The 25,353-nt window shown below is 43.8% G+C and overlaps 1 protein-coding gene across 3 annotated transcripts in view; it reads left to right on the forward strand.

Annotated features, from left to right (window-relative positions):
* The window catches only part of rph3aa (rabphilin 3A homolog (mouse), a), a 57,305-nt gene that overhangs the window by 9,636 nt on the left and 22,316 nt on the right, over window positions 1–25,353 (forward strand). The window contains exon 1 of one of the 3 annotated variants that reach the window (XM_034224143.1): window positions 1,316–1,453. The exons of the other annotated variants lie outside the window; for them this stretch is intronic. The gene's annotated coding sequence lies outside the window, so the exon portion shown is untranslated. Of the gene's footprint in view, window positions 1–1,315; window positions 1,454–25,353 lie in introns of those variants that run through there. 3 annotated transcript variants of the gene reach the window in all.

Genomic DNA, 25,353 nt, shown 5'->3' on the forward strand with positions numbered 1-25,353 from the left:
CTATAACTTAAGCTGAAGCTAACAGTAATAACTATAAGATCTATCTGAAATAAATAAGTGTACTGAAACAAATGCCAATAACTGTATTGCATTGTTTTCTTATGCGCAATTACTTCATACTGTCTAGTTCTATTTTTCGTCCTGCATTTATTGTGCCCCCCTCAGAAAATAACTGGCCCCCCCAGTCAAATTGGTCTAGAACCGCCACTGAATGAGCCACAAGAGGGCAACAGCAGGCCGGACACTGCTACAGGATCTGTGTAAATGGCAGTTTAATTTTAGCTGAACCTTTGGAGGACAGGAAATGCTCCCCTGGGACAAGCTAACCACAGTTCAATAAATCAAAGTGGCTCCAGAGACGCTCATTGTAATACCTTGACATACAGATTCAACATTTCAATAGCATCAGTAACATGTGTGATGTTAACATCTCTGTGTCTCCAGCTACCGGTCTGGTAAATGGCTTAAGGTTAACTCTTGGCTACGTTTGCTGAATAATAGAATTACATAATCATTATGGTCTCTAATTGCACAGTGCATGCAGGCCTATTGGATTTGTATTGTATTGCACATAATAAGTGCAGCTGTTTAGCTTCAGGGGAAATAAAGGACCAAAAATAGATCTATTCGAAAGTATTCCCATATGGTGCATGAATACAAGCTCTTTTGTAGCACATGTATACAGTCAGAGGCAGCACTGGATTTAATCAGGAAAGGAAATTCGATCTTTTTTCAAATTAGTCGTTTTTGAAGTTTAGGCAAGCAGAATATTTTTTTACATTTATGTCAAAATACCAGGTCATGCATTCAAAATCCTACTTTATTATAATGTAAAGTCTTTTAAGCATCTTTTTTTAATTTTGTGAAGTACTGGAAATGCTTTGAAAACCACTAGTTTAATCTTATTTTTGTTTTTGTTTATATATTTAAAAAAAAAAGTAAAATCTTCATCTACAATGCAACTGTTAACTACATCCTTCCAAAACAGTACAATTGGAAATCTAGCAGTATTGATATACAGTTGCATACAAAAGGATATATTCAAATAAAATACTAAAGTCAATGTTCTTTTCACCACTAGAAGAAAAGGCATTCATTCTGCAGACTCCAGCACACTCACTGGTATTTAAGATCTAATCACTTTTGTTTTCTTATAGTTCACTTTGCCAGCAAATGTGACATCACCATTTTGTCTTGTGCTGATGAGATGAGAGTGGACGGCTTTAGTTAGAGAGAGAGGGGGGAGGGGAAGAGAGAGAGAGAGAAGGTGGGTGGGGGGAAGTGGAGAGAGGCTTTTACTCCAGTGTGTGTCGAGGAGGCTGGCAGTGAGGAGGAGAGCACCGGAGAAGATGCTGGATGCAGATACGGAGCTGCTGGCGTTTCACTTTCTGTCACACTGAAGCAGCTCTTATTGCGACAGGCAAAAAACAATACATCTGTGTGAAAGCCTCAGGTAAGAACAGACATTCATTTTAAAATGAGAAAAATGGTCTATCTTTTTTAATAATTAAAATGTACCCTTAAGTTTGAAGTTTTTTTCAATTAAAATGGCTGGTTGGTTATAATAAGTCAATGTATCAGTAACACTTGATTGTCCTTCAATCATCAATGCTAATCTAATTATTTTTAAAAATGACAACAATTCTGCTTGGTTTAAAAGTGCATTTCTGATTTTCCTAAAACACCTATCTATTTCTTAACTATTTAAATTGAGAAACATTTTCACCTGACTACTTGTCATATTGCTCAGATATTTAAGTTTATTTCCTCAGAAAACCTCGGATTGCTGACGTCATTTGAATGACCTACTATGATTGTACAGTTCCAATTTACCATGAAGAAATATACCTTTTATTATCATTAAGGAGCAGTTATTAAGCACAACTGATATCTATCTGAATTTTATTTAGTTTTATTTCCATTTCTATGATTTCACACTGAGCGACAAACATGTACAAACAAACACAATATATAAATCTAAACATTCAAATTATATATTCTGTATCTACAATACTGCAGTTCTAAGAGATTATGCAAGTGTTTCTACACATTCTGTATGATTTCTTAGAGGGAATAACTTGCTTCATTAAATCATATATTCTTGTTTTTAGTTTTTTTTCTCACATCTATCAAGCATACAAACATTTTTGATGCAGAACCCTTAACTTCAGCTTATGTTGACTCTCTAAAGTCCTCTATCAGCCTATATCTTTGCAGCTTACTGCCAACAAAGCCAATGCGGATATTTGTGGTAAAAAACAATTATTCAGATAAATCACTTGGACTTGAATAATAAAGCTTGGCCGGACGTAGATAAGTGCCTGTTTTCATTTCATTTCAAACCTTTATTTAGACAGATAAATCCCATTGAGATCATTGATCTCTTTTTCAAGGGAGACCTGCTCAAGTAGTTCCACATGAAACATAAAACATAAATAGAACATCAAAAGGACAGCATCATTTACATAATTATCCACATAAACAGGTACCTATAGCTTCCGATTGAGTAGCATCCAACCGAGCTTTAAAAACATTTAGTGGCACCAGATTGTTCAGTTTCCATTTAATTTGCAGACTATTCCAAGACAGAGGAGCTGCGTTTTAAATCGTTACACTATTACTTTTTAATTTATATTGTCCGTAATCTTAAAGCAATAGTTCAACATTTTGAAATATGTACTGATTCAAGTTGGAAGTTTGTGCCGGCAGCTTGTTAGCTTAGTATAAAACAGAAGGAATAAAAACTAGCCCGACTCAAGTCTAAATAAAATAATAATGCATATCTAAAGCTCGCTTAATTAAACCTTATTTTCTTGTTTTTATTTAAAAAAGATAGTGGTCCATATGTAGACAAGCCTGTTTATCAGTGTGGCTTACACACGTTGGTAGGTGGATTTTGTTTTTCTGACAGAGCACACTGGTGGTTTTACCCCGCTTTCTGTGTTAATGCTAAACTAAGCTAACTGACATATTGGAGATACTGCATTGATCTTCTCATCTAACTCAGCAAGAGAGCAAATAACGATATGTAGCAAAATATCAAAACATTTTTCAAATAAGAGCAAAGCTTTTGTCTGTGCAGCCGAGAAGTCTTTCATCTCCATGTTATAACCAGTGGTCAGCTCGAGAAGAGTCCTCAGTACAGAGGAGGAGCTCACTGGCTAACATGTAGTGGCAGCACCATTTTCAAAGCTGAGATGGAAGGAAACGATGAAGAAAAGGAAGCTTGAATTGTCCTTGGTGTGTGTGTGAAATCGATTTGCAGTACTATAACAATCACTTTTTTATTTGGTCCATCATCCTCTGCCATGATCAACTTTATTGAGTCCCTTTCTTCTTTCCCATGCTCCCTATAATCCCTGCTGAATGCTCCTTTTGACCCCAAATCAACTGTATTGACTGTATTGTGGTGGTGGATTATACAGGCTGCTGACTGATGTGGCTAATGTGCTTGAGCAGAAACGGTTCACGCCGACTCAACACCCCCTGCCTGCTGAACTCAGGGGAAATAATTCCTACTGTAGGTTTATTTTCTTGTGGGTCGGTGCTTTTCGAAATGTTAGCATTCAACACTTAATTGTCTCGAGTCCTGTTTTTTTAGTAGCAAACCAACTTAGTGGCAAAATACCTGCTGTCAGTAGGTAAATGAAATGTAACACAGTCTGTTTTAAAGGGTACAATTTACAAACACATATTTATTTATGGATAGTCCACCATCGTAGGATATGACTGATTTGAAGTGCAGTGCCAGCATTTATGTATGAAATTAATTTGAAATTAGAGTTTCAAGGTAGGAATGCTGAATGGATGATGGTGCATATAATGTTCATGCAGATGATCCGAGTTCATATCCTATGAAAGATTAATGTCTTACTTTTCTGTCAAATTTTTTTAATTAATTTTTTTACCTTAAAGATGGGGTAGGTCATTTTGGAGAAAACCAGCTCGAGTGCGCTAGAATTTGAAAATACACAGCCGGAACAAATCTGCCACTTCCTTACAGAGCCCCTCCTCCAACACACACAAACGCGCACATGACCAATGAGGGCACGAGATAAGTTTGTGCACAGATGGAAGGCTGACAGGCAGGTAGGCCATCCAGTTACTTTAGCCGGGCCGGCTAAAATGATTGGTCGTGCTTTTTACAGTGCTACGGCTTCCACAGATGACATTTTATTATGGATTTTTTGTCAAAGCGCTTAAGATATTCATTGCTATCGGGATGTTAAGAGCATTCCATGGAATATAACAAAAAGTGTATCTCGAGCCGATTTCTCAAACTTACCTACCCTATCTTTAAGCAATTGTTTTAGTTGCCCAAAAAAAATGTTTTATTCAGATATTACTACTAAGTAATACCAGGGCCAGAATCACAGATGTTGATACCAATACCGAGGCTTTGTGTCAGTTAATATAGGGAGAACCAGTATCATGCTTTGAGGTGAATACTTCACTTGTTTATTTTATCATTATTCTTTTTTTCACTTACATTTCAAGCCAAGCCGATCTTGCTGATCTCAAAATATATCTAAATAAATATTGAATGATAAAAAGACGATGTATACAAGCATTTTCTGCAGACATGACCCATTGATTGAAGTTTCCTCCAAAACGTAGATAGAGTTAGGGAAAGTCCAGAAATAAGGTTGAAATAAGAATATAAGCTCCTTGTGATACCGTATCTATTTCTGAGTTTTTAGCTTCAACTCTGCAGGGAAAATACAGAAGAACAGTGACTTTTTAATATGTCCATAATGTGTCTTTGTTATTTATAATGAACTGACTTGGTTACGTTATCCGTAGTTAGAGCCCCTGATTCCCTTTATTGACTGTTGGTCAAAGAATAATATCTCTATGCATGTACAATTATTGTAAAGAAAGGCTAAAACATGTATTGGCTATGACTTGCAGTATGCAAATGAATTCAGTCACCTGAGGTTGCTGCAAAAGTGCTGATATCGTATTTTTAAAGGGGTGCTTTATTCCCTTTATAATAACTAAGATTTATATGCACATGGCACATATAAATAAAGGTTGAAGGTAATGGAATTCAGTGGTTTTATGAGGACACCTGTCCAGTATAAGTGGGTGAAATTGCCTCTTTCATCATAAAACGATGTCAGGGTTAGGGTCAAGTCCAGTCAGACCTAATCCATCAAAGCAATCAATTGAGATTCATGAATTTCCCATTACTTCCAGTGACGACGTGTTCCACATGAACTCATTCAGTCAAGCGTTTAGCAATTTGGATGGTGGAAATGTACAGTAATTGACTTTCCTCCTCCTCAAATCTGCAGCTGAGGCATTATTGTTTCCAACTCTCGGGAATTCCCCTAGCACAGCAGGAACAGCAGATGTGCTGCACAATCCCACTGTGGCCCCAAGTGTTTGATTAGCTATATATCACGGGCACATTTGAATGGTTCACAGCCAGAAAAGATGGTTGGAGGCAGATGTGTAATTATGTATCTGTCACAGAAACACAGATGTAAACAGAGACCACTATTCCACCTTGTATATGCTGCTGTGTGGTGATGTCTGCCCTGCATGACTCTCTGTCAGGGGTCTCAAGGGGACAATATTAATCAGAAGGAACAATGTAAACAAACAATCGCGTGAGAAGTTGTAAATTATGCTGATGACCATCTTATGTTTGGAAAAGCCTTCCTTAGTTTCTTACTTTCACCTCACAGCACCAACAACATCCTTCCTCTTGCTCGTTGCTATGTTTACATTTGAAGAGCTCCCTATGGGAACATTGGTTGATGTTAAACGTGTCATGGAATATTGTCATATTTGGCAAAACAATTCTCTTATCTTTTTGTTTTTTTGTTAGTACACCATGCATCTACTCTGATATACTTCACACCATAAAACTGCCATTCGCCAAACACCCATTTTTGTTCCCTTCTTTTTCCGTTCCAGGCTATTATCGTCCAAGTGTCTTTTTTATCTGAACCGGCTTTTGAACAGTGCAGTCCACTCTCAAAACACCAAATGAGGGAATATCTTGCTGACAAGTGGTTTAAATCCCCCAGTAGAGTTCAGATATACAGAATACGTTCTGGAGGTTCGTGGTGGTATTACCTTATATGGGTTCAGTCTAGGGGTGAGCGATATGACGATATGTATCGTCGTGACGATATTAGGTCTCCACGATATGCTTTTTCAGAGATATCGTATCTATCGTGATAAAAAAAAAATTGAAATATATATATATATTTTTTTAAAACTATAAAAAAAATAAACTGATGTGAAAGACATGCTCTAAAGCTGTCTAGTCAGGATTCAGACAGTATTGCACTTCATTTATTGTCTTGGTTGATTCTGTTGGCTTATATTTTATTTTATCAATAAGGTATTTATATAGTTTTTCCCTTCAGTTATGCTAAAGTCTTTTATTGCACTTCAAGTCTAAAGTTTACATTTTAATTGTTTGGCACTGACTTTTCCTCATTGATGTTTTATGTTTTAATTAGTTGTGTTTTACCCTCCTTTTCATGTTTATTGATGTTCACTGCTAGTGCTACCTCAGAAAGTTCATTTTTATACTGAGAAACTGTGCCTTGAAGCCATATCAAAATGTTGAATTGTTCATTCAGGGATTCATTTCAGAAATAAAACCAGCTTGAAATGGTATTTTGGTCTGTTACTCCTTTTTGTTTTAGTTGCTGTTACCTTGTAGGTGGTTGTACTGTTAAGTAACTTGAAAAATAACCATAATAACCGACATGAAAAAATATCGTGATATATATCGTCTATCGTGATACTGCTTGAAAAATATCGTGATAATATATTTTTCAATATCGCCCACCCCTAGTTCAGTCTACATATTATAAGTTTGATTATAGCTTGAACTGACTAAATAAGGTGGCAGACACGACCATTGATAATTGTATTAGTTCTAGGGTAACAAGGAAAGTCTCAAGTCTTAATTTTCTATCAAGTTCAAGTCATCAAAACTTCAGTCGAAGTCACAATGAGTTAAAGTCCACATCTCTGCCTAGCCCGCCATTGTTTGTTAGATGATAAGCCCCCCAAGAGTCTGTCGTTGGCACCTCCTCCCCGATGACTTCAATCAGGTTGTTAAAGATGGAAAGCTATGATGGGTCAGATACTAATGTGTAGTCTGAACTAGGGGTTTCACAACTACCAATAGTCGACACGTTTTTCAAAATAGCAGTCGACTAGTCGTTACGTCATAATAAAGACACACAAAGAGAGGTGTACAACTGTATTTTATATTGGAACTCATACAGTTACATTAAACACTGCATTTTAATTTGTGTTACATGGCTGAGTAAATAACAAACAGTAACTGGACTTAGTAAATAACAAACAGTAACTGGACTTAGTAAATAACAAACAGTAACTGGACTTGGTAAATAACAAACAGTAACTGGACTCACCAAAATCGACAGCAAAAAACTCTGTTTACTGAAATGCCACGTAAATCCAGTGCGCAACAGCGCATTGCGCAACACTTTACTCGCTGTCCTCCACGATAACGTCCACCTTTCCAGATTTTTGGTTTGCGTTGAGGAACACCAACGCATCGACATGTGAGGGAAGGAGGCTTGACCGCTTTCGGGTGACAGCGTTGCCTGCCAGGGAAAAAACCCTCTCACTCGGGGTGCCTGTGGCTGGAATAGCTCCTCGAAAGCTTGGCTAAACGGGGGACGCGGTGCACGTTTTCTGCCCACCACTCCAGTGGGTTATCCATTGTGGGGATATGCGGTGTCCGCTGGCAGTAAACCCTAGCTCATCATCCACATCACTGTAGACCCGTTTTTTCTTGCTGCTGGTCTGCCTCTGTCATGTGCTGACGCCGGTCCGTTGCTCACTGGTGCTAGCATTACTGCTAGTGCTAGCTGTCGGCAGCGGGTGCCTCATCTTCAGATGGTTGCGCATAGCAGATGTATTTTTGTTGAACTTCAGTACAGCTGTACACAACTGACACTTCACTGTGGAGTTGGTTACATCTTTGTTGAAGTACTGCTATACATAAGAATGTCGGACGTGTTTTGAAGCATTTTGCAGCACCTCGTTTACCTCCATTTTTTTTTCTCGACTAGGGCCTACAGCGCCGACTAGTGGTAAAGGTAGTCGACTAGTCGATTAGTTGGTGAAACCCCTAGTCTGAACTGTTTATCGTCAGGGTCACAGCAAGAATCTATGACTTATATAACCCGATCTGAAACAGCGACACACTTTCTGTTTCATCAATTAGTGAACACCAGCGACAATTAGACTGTTTACAGGTTCCTTTTTAGATGGAGGTTGTATCTCAGTCAGTGGGGTCTTGTTCAAGTACCAGTACAGACCAATCTGTCTAGACTGGTAGCTGGAGATTCTGACATCTCTTCTTATTGATGTGTGAATCAAGAAGTAACAATAACAAAACTAATTTCTCAAAGGGGACAAATATAAACATTATGTGAGGGCATAATAGGGCGTGTTAGGACATGGTTCTGGTGCATCTCTGACCTTGTTTCTCCTCATTATTCTATCTCTCTCTTCCCTTGCAACTTCCTCATCATAAACCCATAAAAAACCCCTCAGCAAGCTGTCTCACACACACAAACAGAGAGAAAACAGATACCACAGAACGGCAGGGAGACAGAGACAGACAATAAGCCTGAGGTTTGCATTCTGTTTAGTGGCCTCCGCACTGCCTCTGGTGTATAAACACACGCACAGAGACACAGGAAATCTGTGATTTCCACTCACCACCATATGGGTGTTTGCTCTCATACTGAGCTTGTCATGCAGATCACTCTTCTCCACACACAAATACACACGCATGCAGATTAAAAAAGGTAAATGCAATCAATCTTTTGCAGCTTTTGATCCAAAATAAGAGGTTGTATCTGAGAAGAACTTCAAGCTGTCGCTGACAAGTTTGTGCTCTAGTAAACAATGTATTCATTGGCACATGACTGCTGACACACAAAGGACAGTCGGCCTCGGTTGACAGTCACACGACATGGCACAACAAGCATTAAAACGGCCACAAGGTCTCAGGAAGCGGTGTTCTAAAGCTTGTATCTGTTGCCACAAGCCATCTTCTCCCCATGCCTTTTCAAGATCTAAAGCTGTATGAAATGAAAATGAGGATGCAACAACCCACGTTTGATACACCAAGTCTGCTTGTTTCATTGCCTAGGCGCCATCACCAGGGTTGTTATTATAACTCAACAGGAACAGGAATGTCTCTCCAAAATGTCATGGTAATCACTCCAATAGTTGTTTAGACCTTTCAGTCAATAACGTCAAATGTCAACATCATGGTGGCACAACAGAAAAAGCCAAGGGATCACCAATACTGCTAGGATTCATTGTTGAGGGACAAGGGATGTCTGTATGACATTTTCTGACAGTCCATCCAATAGTTGTTCAGATATTTCAGTATGGTGATGGATAGATTATGTGAGGCTTTCCTTTCGGCACAGTTTATATGCTGATGTTTGTCGTCATAAATGACAAGACCTAAGTTTTGACCCGCTAAATGGAAAGTCAGGGGATCATCAACATGTTGTTTGGGAAGGGTTAGGATGTCTGTATGGAATTGAATAGCCAATGTTTGTTGACATATTCTAGTGTGAACTAAAGTGGTGGAAAGAGTCTGATGTTGTACATATACACAGCTAACGTGCTGATATGTGTTGTCATAAAGAACAAAGTTTGACCTGGTGGTGGCGCTAAATAGAAAGTCAGGGGATCACCAAAGTTCTTGCGATTCATCCTAAGGAGGACAAGAATGTTTGAAACAAACGTTATAGCAATCCATACTATAGTTTGTCATATTTCACTGAAAGTTGTGGACAGACCAACCCATATTTTGTCATGCCATGTCAGTCTCACTGCTTAACAAATGCACCCTAACATTTTATCCGTCCTGCTTTCATCACTCGACCTACGTATGTAATATTTGAAAGCCATTGAGTCTTTCACTCTGACATGTTTTGTTGCCCTGCCTCTTCCTCTCACTACACAGACTATATGTTATATCTCGTAAAATCTGTTAAGTTAATGTTTTAAGTTCAGTCATGTATTCTGTTTTATTTTGTAGTAACCTTTCCTTCTTGTTGCAGATTACCTCACTTCCTCCCCTTGTGTGTTTTCCCTCCACTGTGATTGGCGACTCCGCCCTAATTGTCTGCACCTGTTCCCCCTTAGCCTGCCTATATATAGTTTCTGTCTCCCTTGTCTTGTTGCCAGTTTGTTTCGTCCCATGTGCCTGACTGCCAGCGTGAAGTCCATGTTTTCTGCGAAGAGCTAAGAACCGAGGTTTTGGAATTTACTTGATCTTTTTTACTTTTGATACTATGTTAACCTTTTCCTCGTAAGAGGGTTTTTTGTTATCGAAACCTGTACCTCTACGGAGAGCTCACAGTGTCACTATTTTTTCAGTAAAGACTTTTATTTGTACTTTGTTTGTCGAGTCGTGCTTTTGGATTCATACTGGTTTGCCTAGCCGTGACACTATAGGTACAGACATTTCTAGACAACTCTGAGACGTCAACGCTTTCAGCTACACATGCTGGGATTGAAGACCAGATTACTGTTTTATCAATGCTTGGCTTTACCCAGGAGTTCTCGTATATGTGTGTGTGTAGCAACCATCCCTAGAGAGTCATCAGACAGGGGATAAAGTAGGTGGTGATGCCTCTTTCCAGAACTAAGCTCCATAAGCTGCTTCCTCACGAGTCTGACAGCCTCAGTGGAGGAGTGGAGAGTCGTTTAGTATGGGGGCGAGATAGCAGAGAGCATGAATGGATGAGGGTGAATGGATGAGGGCTGGATTGACGAAAGAAGTGACAGCTGTGGAGACAGCAAAGGAAAAGGAGTGGGTTGGGAGGGGTTTGTTATACTGCGATGGGTTAGTCTGTTGAAATGTTTTAGTCTAATTTAAGATGGGATTGTTTAGACTCCTCTGGGAACCATCTGTTCACCGTAAATTACTGTTGTGGGGGACAAGGTTGCCTGAACCTGGTTTCCTGGAATAACTAACCTGTTAAGAGATAGTCCAGATGTTTTGAAATGGGCTTGTATGAGGTACTTATCCATAGTTTGTGTATTATCTAAAGTAGATGTTGCTCGACATGCCCATTGAAGAAACAAACAGCAGAGCAATGTTCTGCTGTAGACACAGGTAGCAGCTAAACATACAGTATTTAAGTCACTATCCGTCTTAGTTTAAAGCTATATTTGTATTGAGAAGAAGCATACAAGTGTAAGCAATAGTACATACTTCTTTGGGGTGGAAATCGTGCTTCTCTTTTTCAACATAGAAGACAAACAGAACAGCCAACAAGAAATAATAAAGAAAAAACATAGCATGACAGGAATAGCATACTTAATGTCATACATAATCATAGTGGGAAAGAACATACAAAATAGTATATATAATACAAATAAATAAATGAACTTTAACAATTGTTTTTGCAATGCATCTCAGCCGACCGTCCCCCTTATAAATGAAACCATTGGACCCCACATCCTTTCAAATTCACCCAGTCTATCTTTTAGGATATATAGAATTATTTCCAAATGCAGTTTAAGCTATATTTATTTGCTTTATTTGAATGGAAAACAGATCTTTTTTTCGGAATGGATCTGAAACGATTATATCCCTTTGCTCTCTTTAAATCCACCATAGACAGAAATTTAATTTTGCCTTACAGTCCACCTTTGCCTCCATTAGGTCGTTTGTTTGTCTTATTTTGTGACTTTAGCGATTACAAACTAACCCATTAGAACACCAAAAACACAGTAACACAAACTAAACAATTGAGGCAGCAGTACACTAACTTGTGTGTTCTGCAAGGTAAAATTACTCTTATAGTCAATGAATCCTGGTGGTTTTGATCCGTCAAAAAGGGCTGTCTGATGGCAAAGTGTACACTTACACTGACTGGATAAGTACCTCATACAACTTTCAACAGGTCTGAAAGAATAATTCAAAGTTCAGATGACTGATCCAATGCCCTCAACCAAATTGTGTACTGTCCACCTGTTCTGTCACTACCAGGGTCATTATAACTGGGTAATCCTGTAGTTTTGGCCTTCACTCAATGCTGGGATGGATCTGTTTGACTCCACCAAAATATAGCTGGTAGGGCAGAAACTATGGATTTGGCCTCTAAACACTTAGTGTTAGGCTTAATTTCTGTCTTAATGGTGGCCGTTTGACATGTAGGTTGTGGGGAGGTCACATCTGATTTATTGCCTGACCAATCAATGATCAGGTTTTTGGACGGTTGGTTGGATTTCTGTGAGATTCAGCATTTCAACAGCCTAATTTCCCAATAAGGCTGGTTTAAAAAAACCTGTTCTAAACTGCAGTTATCTTGGTTTAATATTACTGCAGACTGTCTGGTTACTCTGCTGAGCGCCAGCTGTTTAAAGCCAGTTGTGCTCTGTCAACACAGCTGAACAACAAAAGACAAGGATTTCACAGTGGCTTATACATGTTACTAGGTGACCAGTTATTCACAAATCCCTGCTTTATGTTGACCAATTTAAAAAAATGGATAATATAACAACAGCTGTAGTGTCTGATTACAGCCACACGGCCCCTGATCTGTGCAGTCTTCATATTATTTGCCAAAAGCTTTACTTCAATCCCGCACATACAAAATCACAAGACCGGCATTTTCACGCTTATCTGCTCTGTTTAGTAGTTTGATAAACTTGTAAGTCCATTTCTGGTTTAAGGAGGGAATACTTCCATCATTTTAGGAAGCTCAATTGAGATGATTTACATTAAATAAAAAATACTAAAGTGTTGGCTGAAGTCAACTTGATTTCCCATGTTGGTCACAGTTTTCAGTAAAACAGAAACAGAAATTATAATTAAATCAATCAAATAATACCCAAATAGAAAACATTGATTAGAATTTCCTTTAACCTAAGATGAACATGAAACATCTGAAGTATTACTATAAAACAATTGGCCGGAGTATTAACAAGACCCAATTCATCTATTTTTTTTTAGGGTAAAAACATTTTTCTTTTTTTCCCTAAAATATTAATATGTTTTAAAAGTCAAATCAGTCAGAATCAGGGAAGCTCCTCGGCGTTGCAGGACACACAGGAAGATGACGCAATCTGTCAGTTTTCCTCCCTGCAGCGCTCACACACTCTCACATAATGTGTGTTTGCTTGTGTGCTGACATAAATAACTTCTATTTGTGTGTGAGTGTGTGCGTTCATGCTTGTGTGTGTGGCCCTGCAGCTCTTAGTCAGCCCAGTCTCATGGAGCTAAAATGCCTGGGTTTCCATTTACTTCACGTCAATTTGCAATGCTTTTCACTCGGCAGCTGACCGGGTGTGACAGGTCCTCCCTCTACACACAGTCTGTGTGTGTTTGTGCGCACATTTTTGCATGTCAATTTGTGCTAATGTCAATGCCAGGTTTGTGAAAGTCTTAAATAAAGAAGACTTACTTTCCTGTTTTTGCTGGAAGCTGAGAAACGGACAGTGTGAGCGAGCAGGCAGACAAACAGAGATGGATGGACAAACAGAGAGAAGGAGAGTGAGCTGAAAGATACAGAAGAGCAAACACCACTGATCCTTGCATTTCAAGTTCTCCTCATTTGACCTTGGATGGAAATAAATGTTGTTGTGTTGGATGGAATAGAAGAAAACTCAAAGTCTGCAGCCATACTCCCAGCTCTGAGTCATGCAGAGCAGGGAGATGCTTTGAGCCAAATGCTAACATGCTCACAACTATTGTAACATCTCAAGACAGTCTGTGGTCATAGTTTTACTTAAGCATGTTTTAGACACCTGGAAGCTGATTGATGTCTTCCTAGTAATGCAACAGATTTAACCATCCTATTGTAAAAAAAACGTAGGTCAAATCTGAAAAACAACACTTTGCTTTTTATGTTGACTCTTTACTCAACTTTTCTTTCTGCTTCAAAAACAAAAGCACTCTCTGTTGTGTTCTCTTTCTCTTGGGTTCGTTTAAGCGCTCCCCTAAAGGCCTGGAGACCTGCTATTGTGTTGATTGGATATGCATTGCTTCTCTGTGGAATTTCAGGTTTTTTTGTGTTTTCTTTTGTTGAATGGTGTATGCTGTTTAAGTATTTGTGCTGGCTTTCTGCTTCCCATTTTTCATTTCACATTTCTCTGCTATTGTTGCATTTGTTGTTGATGCTATATGTGTTTATGAATTGGCATTGGTTTTAAAGCTGCTGCATGTGTAGCCCTATATGTCAATGTTTTTTTTAGGATTGGATAAATAAAAATGTTGTCTTGAATATGGCATTAGACATTAGTCAGTATTCATTAGTATTCCTCAGCTGGGGACCATGAAAGTCTCCAAGACATTTCAAACAATAGGCTTTCAGTTTGGTCCAAAGTCTTGGGCCAACTGACAGATTGAAGCGTCCATAGAGCCTCGCTGGCACTGTGGCTGAAAATAAAACCTCTACTATTTTCGTAAAACTACATCCTGAATTTATTTTTTATGGTTTTAATCATTTTAATCTTTCGATAATGTACATGATAACAACTGTGAGTAGGAGGACGAAAATTACTTTGCTACTCCTTTCATCATCATGGACACACACGCGCACACACAGACATACAGTACATGAAAGTACCCCTGCTCCCCAGAGGTTGTTCTCCCCTCAGTCAAGTAGCGCTATAAAACGGCCGTAAATCAAACCTGGCCTCATGTGATGACATGTGTCCTTGGTTTGGCCTTCTCTGGAGATGCTCCCAAGAAATCCCATCCCCCACATTACGAACATAGGACAGATGATGCTAGATGAGTATCTGACTGTCATATACGCCTTAGGTGAAGACTGGATACACAAAAGGATGTTTTGATGTGGAAGGACCTGAAATAACCCCACTACAGTGTAATGAGAGCAAAGTGTATAGAAGCATGTTTATAGCTAACAATAACATTGTGGCAAGGTAAAAAAAAATTGAGGTACTTTTGCAACTCATTACGTCTACTCCACTACATCTTGTGCTTGTGATGAACTGAAGGATTAAGGTTAAATATTGAAAAGATACTGCTACATCTTATGCTGAATAAACCATTAAGAACCTTGGATCAGCTGGAAACGGCATTATCAAAAAGCTGGAAAGTTTACTTTAGCCCTGAGCCTGTTTTTCAGGTCTCAGGCTCGAAAATGACATTCCCAGAACAAATGACCATATCTTCCCTTCTAAAATGGTTAAATTAATAATCTTTTTTCTCAAACTAATGATAAACCTGTGAGTTGGATGTAGAAAAGTCAGAATCAATATAGATGTTTTTTATTTTAAAGAAAATTCAGATTGAACATGGTAAAAAAAACTGTAAATTATAGTGTCCGTCCAAAAAATATGTTGTAGCCTACTTATAGTGAAAACTAACCTTTGATGATGGGTTAGTAGACTAAAAGCTTTAGTAATCCAAAGTACAAGATATAATAAGTACCCTGTATCAAGATTGAGGCAAAACAAGTGATATTTGACCTTTTTAGACAGATTTAGCAAATAAAACCTCTTCTGGGGCCATTTGGGTGGATTTTCTTTATCTCTGGCCCCCTTCTGCGATTTTGACATGTGACATCTCTTTCTGACCGTTAGAGCCAATATAATCGAAGGGAAATCGTCCCGCACGCACTCATGTTAAAAAAAAGATGGCGTCTTCGTGTACAGAGTTTTGCTCCAGAGTGAAGCTGTCTCTAGGTCTGACATCTCAAAACCGAAAAGCAGATTTATTGCTCATGGATTATCAGAAATCATTCAAAGTGACACAGACACATTGGATTAACCTACGGATTAACTTCAGCATCGTTTTTTTTATCGTTTTAATGCCATTGAAGACAACTTTTGACCAGACTACCACACACAGGTGAGCCATTTTTGGCTAACTAGCTCCATATGTTTTGATGTGTGTTCTTGTCATTATCTCCGAGAGTTCGTATGATTGAGTGATAATGAGGATAACCATCGATTCTGTGTCCCCTCACGATGTGAAACGATAGGTTGAGATGTGCAGCAAAGATAAATAATAATGTTTTGTGAGTGAATTTCGGTGCAGTCATCTGTTAGCATTTTTCGCTCGTTGCTGATTCAGAGGCTCAGCGTTAGCATTGTGGTTTTTTTATTTATTTTTATTTTTTTAAATGATCAGTTAGATGAGTTTCTTTCCGTTACATGGATATAAAACATTCATAGTTTATTAAATGAGCATGCCCTCAGACACTGTTTTCTGCAAGATATTGCAGGAGGCCCCGGGGTCTCTCGGGTTGAACAGATTAAGATACATGGTTCAGCTGCTCTACTACACTATGATTAGATTAGATTAGAATCTTTAACGACCACACAGCCAGGCTGGTGGAATTCGTGTTCAGTGCAGAGTATTACAGCTTGTTCCATACAATTCAACATACTGTAGCGATCCTGATAGGCTACTCAGGGTGTCACTTAGGCATCCCCCGTCTCTCTGCCAATCATAGAGCTGCACCGTGATGGCTGAGGTGCGGGCCTGTGGTTGGTGGAGCGGACGGGGGAGGGCGGGGAGTTGTGACGTAGACAGTGCTATATCTTGTGGTTGGTTTAGGAAATAAGTTAGTGTGCGGTAGAACCCACGAAGTGTACTTTACCTGTTATCATCTGTCTTCAAATACTAGTTATTAAAGCCTAATAACTACAAGCCTGTCTCCGACTCATCTTGGGAACGTTACATTGGTGTCAGAAGTGAACTTTTCGAACAAGGGACGTCTATCCGGACGAGAGTCGTAACTGCGTCACGGAGCTAGCCGGTAAGCTAGCGGGGATGGATAAATTCAGCAAGATGGGAGTGAAGCAGGAACACAGTAGTGATGAAGAGGAAGATGGAGCATGCGGGTGGTCGAAGGACATGAGAGAGGAGTTCATGAGTGCACGGGAGGTGAGAGAGCGCCTGAGAGAGTCGGCGGTGAGGATGGCTAGAGACGCGGGAATGTCTCCGTCTTCTGCGGCAGTTCGCGCCATTTCCAAGCTGGAGGTAAACAACAATGGCGGCGCCCATCAACCCGCAGCAGCCGCAGCCGGGTCAGTGAAAACACCCAAATTATCGGGTAAGGCAGACTGGGAGGCTTTCCATGCCCAATTTGAACTGCTTGCTCATGCCGGGGGGTGGTCAGTAGAGACTAAAGCACTTCAGCTAGCTTTGTGTCTCACAGAAGAGGCTCTTTCATGTCTGCTACTACTTAGCCCGGTGGACCGACTCAGCTATGAAGCGTTAGCGGGGGCTTTGAAGAGGCGGTTTGGACAGTGTTTCCCGCCAGAGCTGCTCCGGAACGAGTTGAGTAACCGCTGTAGAGAGTTTGGAGAGACGCTGCGTGCACTGGCTAACAACGTGGAGAGCCTGACGAGGCGGGCGTATGCACACATGCCACCCGGAGTACAGAGTGAGCTGGCACGTGATCAGTTTATCAGGGCCCTCCGTCCTGCGGACTTGAGGGTCGAGGTACAGCTGCAGCATCCACAGTCCTTACAGGCGGCCTTAGAGATGGCTGTGGAGAGGGAGAACGTGTGGAGTGGAGCTGCTAGGAGCGGCGGAGTGCCGGCGGTGAGGAGCTGCAGGGAGGAGGAGAAGCCTGCATGGGTTACCGAGCTGACAGAGATGATAAGGGCTGTTTCTCTGCAGCCAACACACAGACCAGACACCAGAGTGTGCTGAGAGTGTGGTCAGCCAGGACATTTTGCCAGAGACTGCACCAAGGCTCGGCGACGCCAGGGAAACGACGGGGGGCCCGCATAGAGGAGGATATGTGGAACCAAGCCCGAAGACTCCCCAAACAAACCACAGCTTTATTGCCACCGACTCAGACATCCGCGGAGGGAGCCCGACAGCACAGCAGGGGGAGCCAGACTCTACGCCCTCCTGAAAAAGATGACAGCACCGGAGTGGAGCCTGTCGTCGCGGTGGGCCGTGCTGGTGGGGACTCCTGCTATGTCCCTGTCGAGGTGGAGGGGGTGCCCTGCGATGCACTGGTGGACACAGGCTCTACAGTAACCCTGGTGAGAGCAGAGGTGTTGCCCAGTGGGACTATGTTCGAGCCGACAGCGGTGCGTCTGCGCACAGTCACCGGAGAGTTGGCGGCTATGAAAGGAAGAGGAGTGCTGTCTGTGTCGGTGGGGGGAGTGGAAGTGCGGCACCCCGTGTGGATAGCGGATGTACAGGACCCGTGCATTCTGGGTTTGGACTTTCTGAAGGCGACGGGCTGCCTCCTGGATCTTCAAGCCGGCACAGTGAGTTTCGGGGGGGGGCCTGTAATTACTATGACCCGTGTCCACAACCCTGCTGAGCCTGCGGGGAGACCCCCGACACCCACCGTGAGTACCCTAGACACGGAAGCAAACCCTCCCTCCCTTCCTGTACCCACGGTGACGCCCACTCAGGACAATTCCCCACCTGTCACTCCCGGGCTGCGCCACCCGAGCACAGCCCCCCCCAAGTACCCCAGACGGAGGTAGAAGAGGCTCGGTCTGCAGTATTGGAGTTGTGGAGGAAGAACTGTGGCGGCCTGAATCCCGAGCAGCAGGAGCAATTGGGGCAGCTCCTGCTAGAGTTCCAGAGCAGTTTCGCCATGAAGGAGGAGGAGGTGGGCCGAACGCAGCTGGTGGAACACGAGATCGATACAGGGGACTCGCGGCCCATCAGGTGTCGCCCGCGCCGACTCCCCCCTGGCTCGTCAGCAGGCTTGCGACGAGGCACTGCAGAGCATGCTGCAGGCAGACATCATCGAGCCCTCAGACAGGCAGCACCGGTAGTCATGGTCCCGAAGAAGACAGGGGGCTGGCGGCTGTGCTCAGACTACAGACCGGTGAACGGGGTCACCAAGAAGGATTCATACCACCTTCCCCGCATCGATGAGTCCCTGGACCTGGTCGCAGGGTCGTCGTGGTTCTCTTCCTTGGACCTCCGCAGCGGGTATTACCAAGTCCCTCTTGCCCCGGAGGCCAGACCAAAAACGGCTTTCTGCACCGGCCGAGGACTATGGCAGTTCAAGGTCCTCAGTTTTGGGCTGTGTAATGCCCCGGCCACCTTCGTGCGGTTGATGGACAGGGTGCTGTCTGGGATTCCCCGCCAACAGTGTTTGGTTTACCTGGACGACATCCTGGTGCATGGCAGCTGGTTTGAGGCGGCCCTAGGATCGCTAAAAGTGGTGCTGGAGAGGATCAGAGCCGCTGGGTTGAAGCTACATCCAGATAAGTGCCATTTCCTACAGAGAGAGGTCACCTTCCTGGGCCACAAAGTGGGGGGGGAGGGCATCGGCACCCTGCACGAGAAAGTGCAGGCGGTCACAGGCTGGCCAAATCCTCGCAACCAGAAACAGCTGAAGAGTTTCCTGGGCCTGGCCTCGTACTACAGGAAGTTTGTACGGGGTTTTGCCTGCATTGCCGCACCCCTGTTCCAGCTGCTGCAGAAGGACAGGGAGTTCCTGTGGTCTGAACAATGTCAAGCAGCGTTTGACGGCCTTCGGCGTGCCCTGAGCGAAGCCCCGGTTCTCGTCCCAGCCAACCCCCGGCTGCCGTTCACCCTGGACACCGACGCTAGCGGCGTTGGGGTAGGCGGAGTGCTATCCCAGACTACACCAGAGGGGGAGCGGGTGGTGGCATACTTCAGCCGGGCGTTCAACAAAGCGTAGCGACGATACTGCGTTACCCGCAGAGAACTTTTGGCAGTGGTGCTGTCCATCAAGCATTTTAAGTACTACCTGTGCGGGCAAGCGTTCACGGTGAGGACGGATCACTCTGCATTACAGTGGCTCATGACGTTCAAAGAGCCAGAAGGGCAGGTCGCCAGGTGGCTAGAAGAGCTCCAATCGTTCGACTTCAAGGTGGAGCACCGGGCTGGGGTGCGCCACACCAATGCAGACGCCCTCTCCCGGCGGCCGTGTGCCGGCGGCGGATGCCACTACTGCGAGAAGAGAGAGACTCGCGAAAAGGAGCTGCTGGAGGAGGACATCGTCTGTGCGGCAGCGCAGCAAGTGGAGGACGCGTCAGAGTGGAAGCAACAGCAAGAGCTGGACGCCGTTCTTCAGCCTGTACTGCAGTGGGTTGAGTCGCAGCAGCGGCCACCGTGGGAGGAAGTGGCAGCGCTCTCCAAAGCAACAAAGGGGCTGTGGTCTCAGTTTGAGTCTCTACGTCTGTGTCAGGGCGTACTGCAGCGGGCGTGGAAGGAGCCAGCAACGGGGGAGAAGAGGTGGCAAGTGGTGGTTCCTAGGGTCCTGCAAGAGGTCTTACTCAAGGCCATGCATGGCACGGCAGGCTCTGGTCACTTTGGAGTCACTAAGACCCTCCGCCGCCTTCGTCAGCGCTGCTACTGGGGACAGTGCAGGAGGGATGTCGAAGAATTCTGTCGCCGCTGTGATCCGTGTACGGCACGGAAGGGCCCCCCGGGGCGTTCCCATGCTCTGCTGCAACAATCTCCCGTCGGTTACCCGATGGAGAGAGTAGCGGTTGATGTGGTGGGGCCGCTACCCTTGTCAAACAGGGGTAACCGCTACGTTCTCACGGCCATAAACTACTTCACAAAGTGGACAGAGGCGTATGCGCTCCCTGACCAAGAAGCAGAGACAGTCGCGGATGCCTTGGTGTCCGGCATGTTCAGCCGGTTTGGAGTACCGGAGACCCTGCACAGTGACCAGGGGAGGAATTTCGAGTCCCGGGTGTTCGCCTCCATGTGCTCTCAACTGGGCATTCACAAAACACGCACCTCCCCCCTGCGACCACAGAGCGACGGACTAGTAGAGAGATTTCATCGCACCATGGGACAGCAGCTGGCCATCCTCACGTCGCGGCATCAGCGCGACTGGGACGAGCATCTGCCCCTGGTGCTCATGGCATGTCGGTCTGCAGTCCAGGAGTCATCAGCCTGTTCGCCGGCCCTCCTCATGCTGGGGAGAGAGCTTCGAACCCCTGCGGTGTTGGCGTTTGGTCGGCCACCAGATTCCCTGGACACGCCTCCTGGTCCTGAGTACGCAAGGAGGCTGCAGGACCGGCTTGAGTCCGCTCATGCCTTTGCCCGCGAGCAGCAGAAAAGTGCTGCGGTGAGACAGAAGCGGAACTACGACATCAGGACCAGAGGGCAGCATTTCCGGGCCGAGGAACTGGTTTGGGTCTATAGCCCACAACGAACGAAAGGCCGGTGCCCAAAGTTGGACAGTCAGTGGGTGGGTCCTTGCCGAGTACTGGAGAGGGTGGGGGAAGTGGTCTACAGGGTGCAGCTGCCACCAAAGGGGAGAAAAGTGGTGCTCCACAGAGACAGGCTGGCTCCGTACAGAGCCACGCTTCCCCACAGACCGAAGGAACCTCGGGACACACAGACGTCCCATCGACATCCCTCCGCAGACCCCCCGGCGGACAGAGCAGCAGTCCCCCATCAAGGACTGAGAGTCCCCCCAGTCTTTCGGCGCCTGGGTCAGATCCGGCAACCCCAGCCCCCCTGCCGAGAAGGCAGACACGACCCCCGGGTCGTTTCAGAGACTTTGTGTGGTAGTAAGGTTATAGTGAGACCCCCCCAGTTCCTGTAGAGGGCAAGAATGCGCCCTGGTCTCACTGGAAGGGATGGTAGTCCACCCAGCTCTTCCTAGTCAAAGTTCAGTGTGTAGGTGTAGTGTGGGGCTGTGTTTAGTTGTTCCTCGTAGGCGAGGAATTTTGTAGTGGGGGGGTACACACTATAGAGGGCTGGGATTGTGGTGGGTTTTCTGTGTTTTCAAAGGCTACTGGTTTGGTTGGGGCCAGTGGGGTAGTCCCTGCAGTGAGCTGGAGAGGGTGGGGGGAGTGTTTTGTACTGTGTTTTATATGTTCCTCGTGGGCGAGGAACTTTGTAGTGGGGGGGTAGTGTAGCGATCCTGATAGGCTACTCAGGGTGTCACTTAGGCATCCCCCGTCTCTCTGCCAATCATAGAGCTGCACCGTGATGGTGGCTGAGGTGCGGGCCTGTGGTTGGTGGAGCGGACGGGGGAGGGCGGGGAGTTGTGACGTAGACAGTGCTATATCTTGTGGTTGGTTTAGGAAATAAGTTAGTGTGCGGTAGAACCCACGAAGTGTACTTGACCTGTTATCATCTGTCTTCAAATACTAGTTATTAAAGCCTAATAACTACAAGCCTGTCTCCGACTCATCTTGGGAACGTTACAATACAATAAACAGACAATAAAAAGTACAACACACAGCACAGGGCAAAGACATATCATAACATAAAGTTCAAGGTGTGGTGGATTGTTATTGTTCATTGGGGTTATTTAGAGCAGAGTCCTGCACGGGTCTGATTTTCAAGACCCGCCCCCCGACGTGCAATACCGAACCCGCTCCGCTACCCGCACATATTGCCAATTAGTTCCGCAACCCAACCCTACCCGAACCCGCATATATATGAGCACTGAAAACGTGCAATTATTAACACACGCAGTTGCATATTTGTCTCAAAAAGCGTGGGATGCTGGTTATTTTCTCCATCTAGGATGACACCAAAAGCCTCCCAGACGTTGGATTTCGCTCTTGAGGAAGTGTTATTGAAAATGCTGTATTCTCCGCTAGAGAGCTTCACCTCAGCCATTTTGAATGTGGCGCGCATGCACAGCAGCAGATTGATGCGCTGCAGAGGTTATGATTATGCGCGGTCCCGCGGGGGAGAGGTCTGAGGATTTTAAACATTAAACTAATTTATTATTATTTTAATATATTTATTATGCAATACCCGCGACCCGACCCGCATCATCTTTGTTTTACCCAGAACCGAACCCGGAAAAAAAGCGTTTGAAAAAATACCACGTCTGCGAATCACCTTTTTTGCGGGTCACCTCACCCGATGCAGGACTCTGATTTAGACAGGGGTGGTTCTAGGGGGGTCCAGTGCCCCCCTAACACTGACCTGTGGCCCCCCTAACAAGGAAACGTTTTTTTTTGTTGTTTTTTTTAAATGTATATTTTCTGGTACTCGGTTTGCCAAAAAACGCAGGATTTTGTTGCTGTAATGTGAGATTGTGCAGACACCCTTATGTAAAGTAGAGATGTAACTGTTCATTGCCTTTATTTTTATATAAATATAGTGTTAGTGCAAACATTGCACTATAACTTAAGCTGAAGCTAACAGTAATAACTATAAGATCTATCTGAAATAAACAAGTGTACTGAAACAAATACCAATAACTGTATTGCATTGTTTTCTTATGCGCAATTACTTCATACTGTCTAGTTCTCTTTTTCGTCCTGCATTTATTGTGCCCCCCTCAGAAAATAACTGGCGGGGGGCCAGTTATTTTCTGAGGGGGGCACAATAAATGCAGGACGTGGCCCCCCCAGTGGCCCCCCCCAGTCAAATTGGTCTAGAACCGCCACTGGATTTAGAGTCCATTTAGTGTCCGTATTGCAAAGGGGAAGAAGCTGTTTTTGAAGCGGGTGGTTTTGGCGGACAGTGACCTATAGCGCATCCCTGAGGGCAGAAGTTGGAAGACATGGTGAGCTGGGTGGGAGGGGTCAGAAATGATTTTCTTTGCCCTTGTGACAGTTCGTTGGTGGTGAAGTGATTCGAGTGATGGAAGGGGACTGCAGGTGATTTTTGATGCTTTATTGATGATACGTTGAAGTTTATTCCAGGAGAGTTTGTCTGAACTGCTGTACCAGACTGTGATGGATGATGTGAGGATTCTTTGGATGATGGCTGTGTAGAACTGGATTAGGAGATGTTTCCTCACTCTGTATTTCTTGAGCTGCCGCAGAAAGAATAGCCTTTGGTTGGCTTTTTTGTAGATGTGGTCTGTGTTGGTCTTCCATTTGAGGTTATTGCTTATGTGAGTGCCAAGAAATTTGAGTGATTCTGTGGTGGAAATGAGTTTGCCGGAGCTAGATAGAGGTGATTTGGGCTGTGGCTTTCGCCTGAAGTCGATGATTATTTCTTGGGTTTTTGCTGTGTTAAGTAGGAGGTTGTTTTCTGAGCACCAGGTGACTGCTTGATGGATCTGAGTGAGGTATTGTGTTTCATTATTATTTGAGATGAGTCCTGTTATTGTTGTGTCATCTGCGTATTTATTTATATATGTTGACTGTGGGGTGCTGAGATGTGAGTTGGTCTGTGTAGAGTGAGAATAACCAGGGGGATAGGACACAGCCTTGTGGAGCTCCTATACTGAGGTGCAGAGGGAGAGATGTGGAGTTATTTATTTTTGACCCGTTGTTGTCTGTTCCAGAGGAAGCTGTGGATCCAGTGACAGATGCAGGGGTCAGTGTTCATGTCCATTAGTTTATTGAAGAGTTTTTCCGGGTTGATGGTGTTGAAAGTAGGGATGCCAGTGATTATTCGAATATTCATTACAGTCTCCATAATCGAATATTATTTTTAAAAATCGATTTTATTTATATATTTTTTTATTATTATTTATGTTTTTTAATTTTTTTTCTGGCTTAGTTTCAACCAAAATATAGACTAATGCTAATAATAGTAATAGTATTAATAATTGTAAATGGCCATTGGTCACACCACCAGTTTGTTTTACTGTAAACTTGGAGGAAGCCTGCGTGCAGAGCAGACTGCTGCTGCAGCACGCTACAAACCGCCTCCCCCTCCCTCACACGCGCGACTAAAGATGAACAAAGCGGCAGGTAAAAAGAGTTCCTCCTCGTGGAACTACTTCGAACTTACAAGTCCAAAGGAAGTTAAATGCAAGCTCTGCGAAAAGACGTTGGTCTATCACAGCTCAACCTCAACAATGCGTTCGCATTTGAGTGCGAAGCACGCCAAAGAGGTTACAGAGAAAGACGCAGCAGTCGGCCATTACCAACTTCACTTCAAGGCCACGTAGTTGTGATGACATGCGTGCATGTTTGTTGTTTGTACTGTTAAACATGTTCCAGTAAAGAAAACAACGGAATTCCTTTTGTCTGAGGGGGGGGGGGTCGGTCGGTCGAATAATCGATTATTATTCGCCAGGGCTGCCGAATAATCGATTTTGATCATGGTCAGTTTCTGGCAACCCTAGTTGAAATCGGAGCTGAAGTCCAGGAACAAGATGTGTGCGTAGGTGGTGGGGGATTCCAGGTGTTGTAGAGTGTGATGGATTGCCAGGTTGACAGCGTCATCCATGGATCTGTTGGTTCTGTAAGCAAATTTATATGGATCCATGAGGGGGGGGTGCTGGTTTTTAGGTGCCTGAGAATGATGCGCTCAAATTATTTCATCGCCACAGATGTGAAGGCTATGGGTCTGTAGTCATTGAGGCAGGATATTTTATTAGACTTGGGTACAGGGATGATAGTGGATTCCTTAAAACAGTGAGGAACTGGCAGAGGGAGGAGTTGAAGATGTTGGTGAAAACAGGGGCCAGTTTCTGCAGCACAGTGATGGAG

This window comes from Gymnodraco acuticeps, unplaced genomic scaffold (assembly GCF_902827175.1).
Source record: "Gymnodraco acuticeps unplaced genomic scaffold, fGymAcu1.1, whole genome shotgun sequence".
Lineage (NCBI taxonomy): Eukaryota > Metazoa > Chordata > Actinopteri > Perciformes > Bathydraconidae > Gymnodraco > Gymnodraco acuticeps.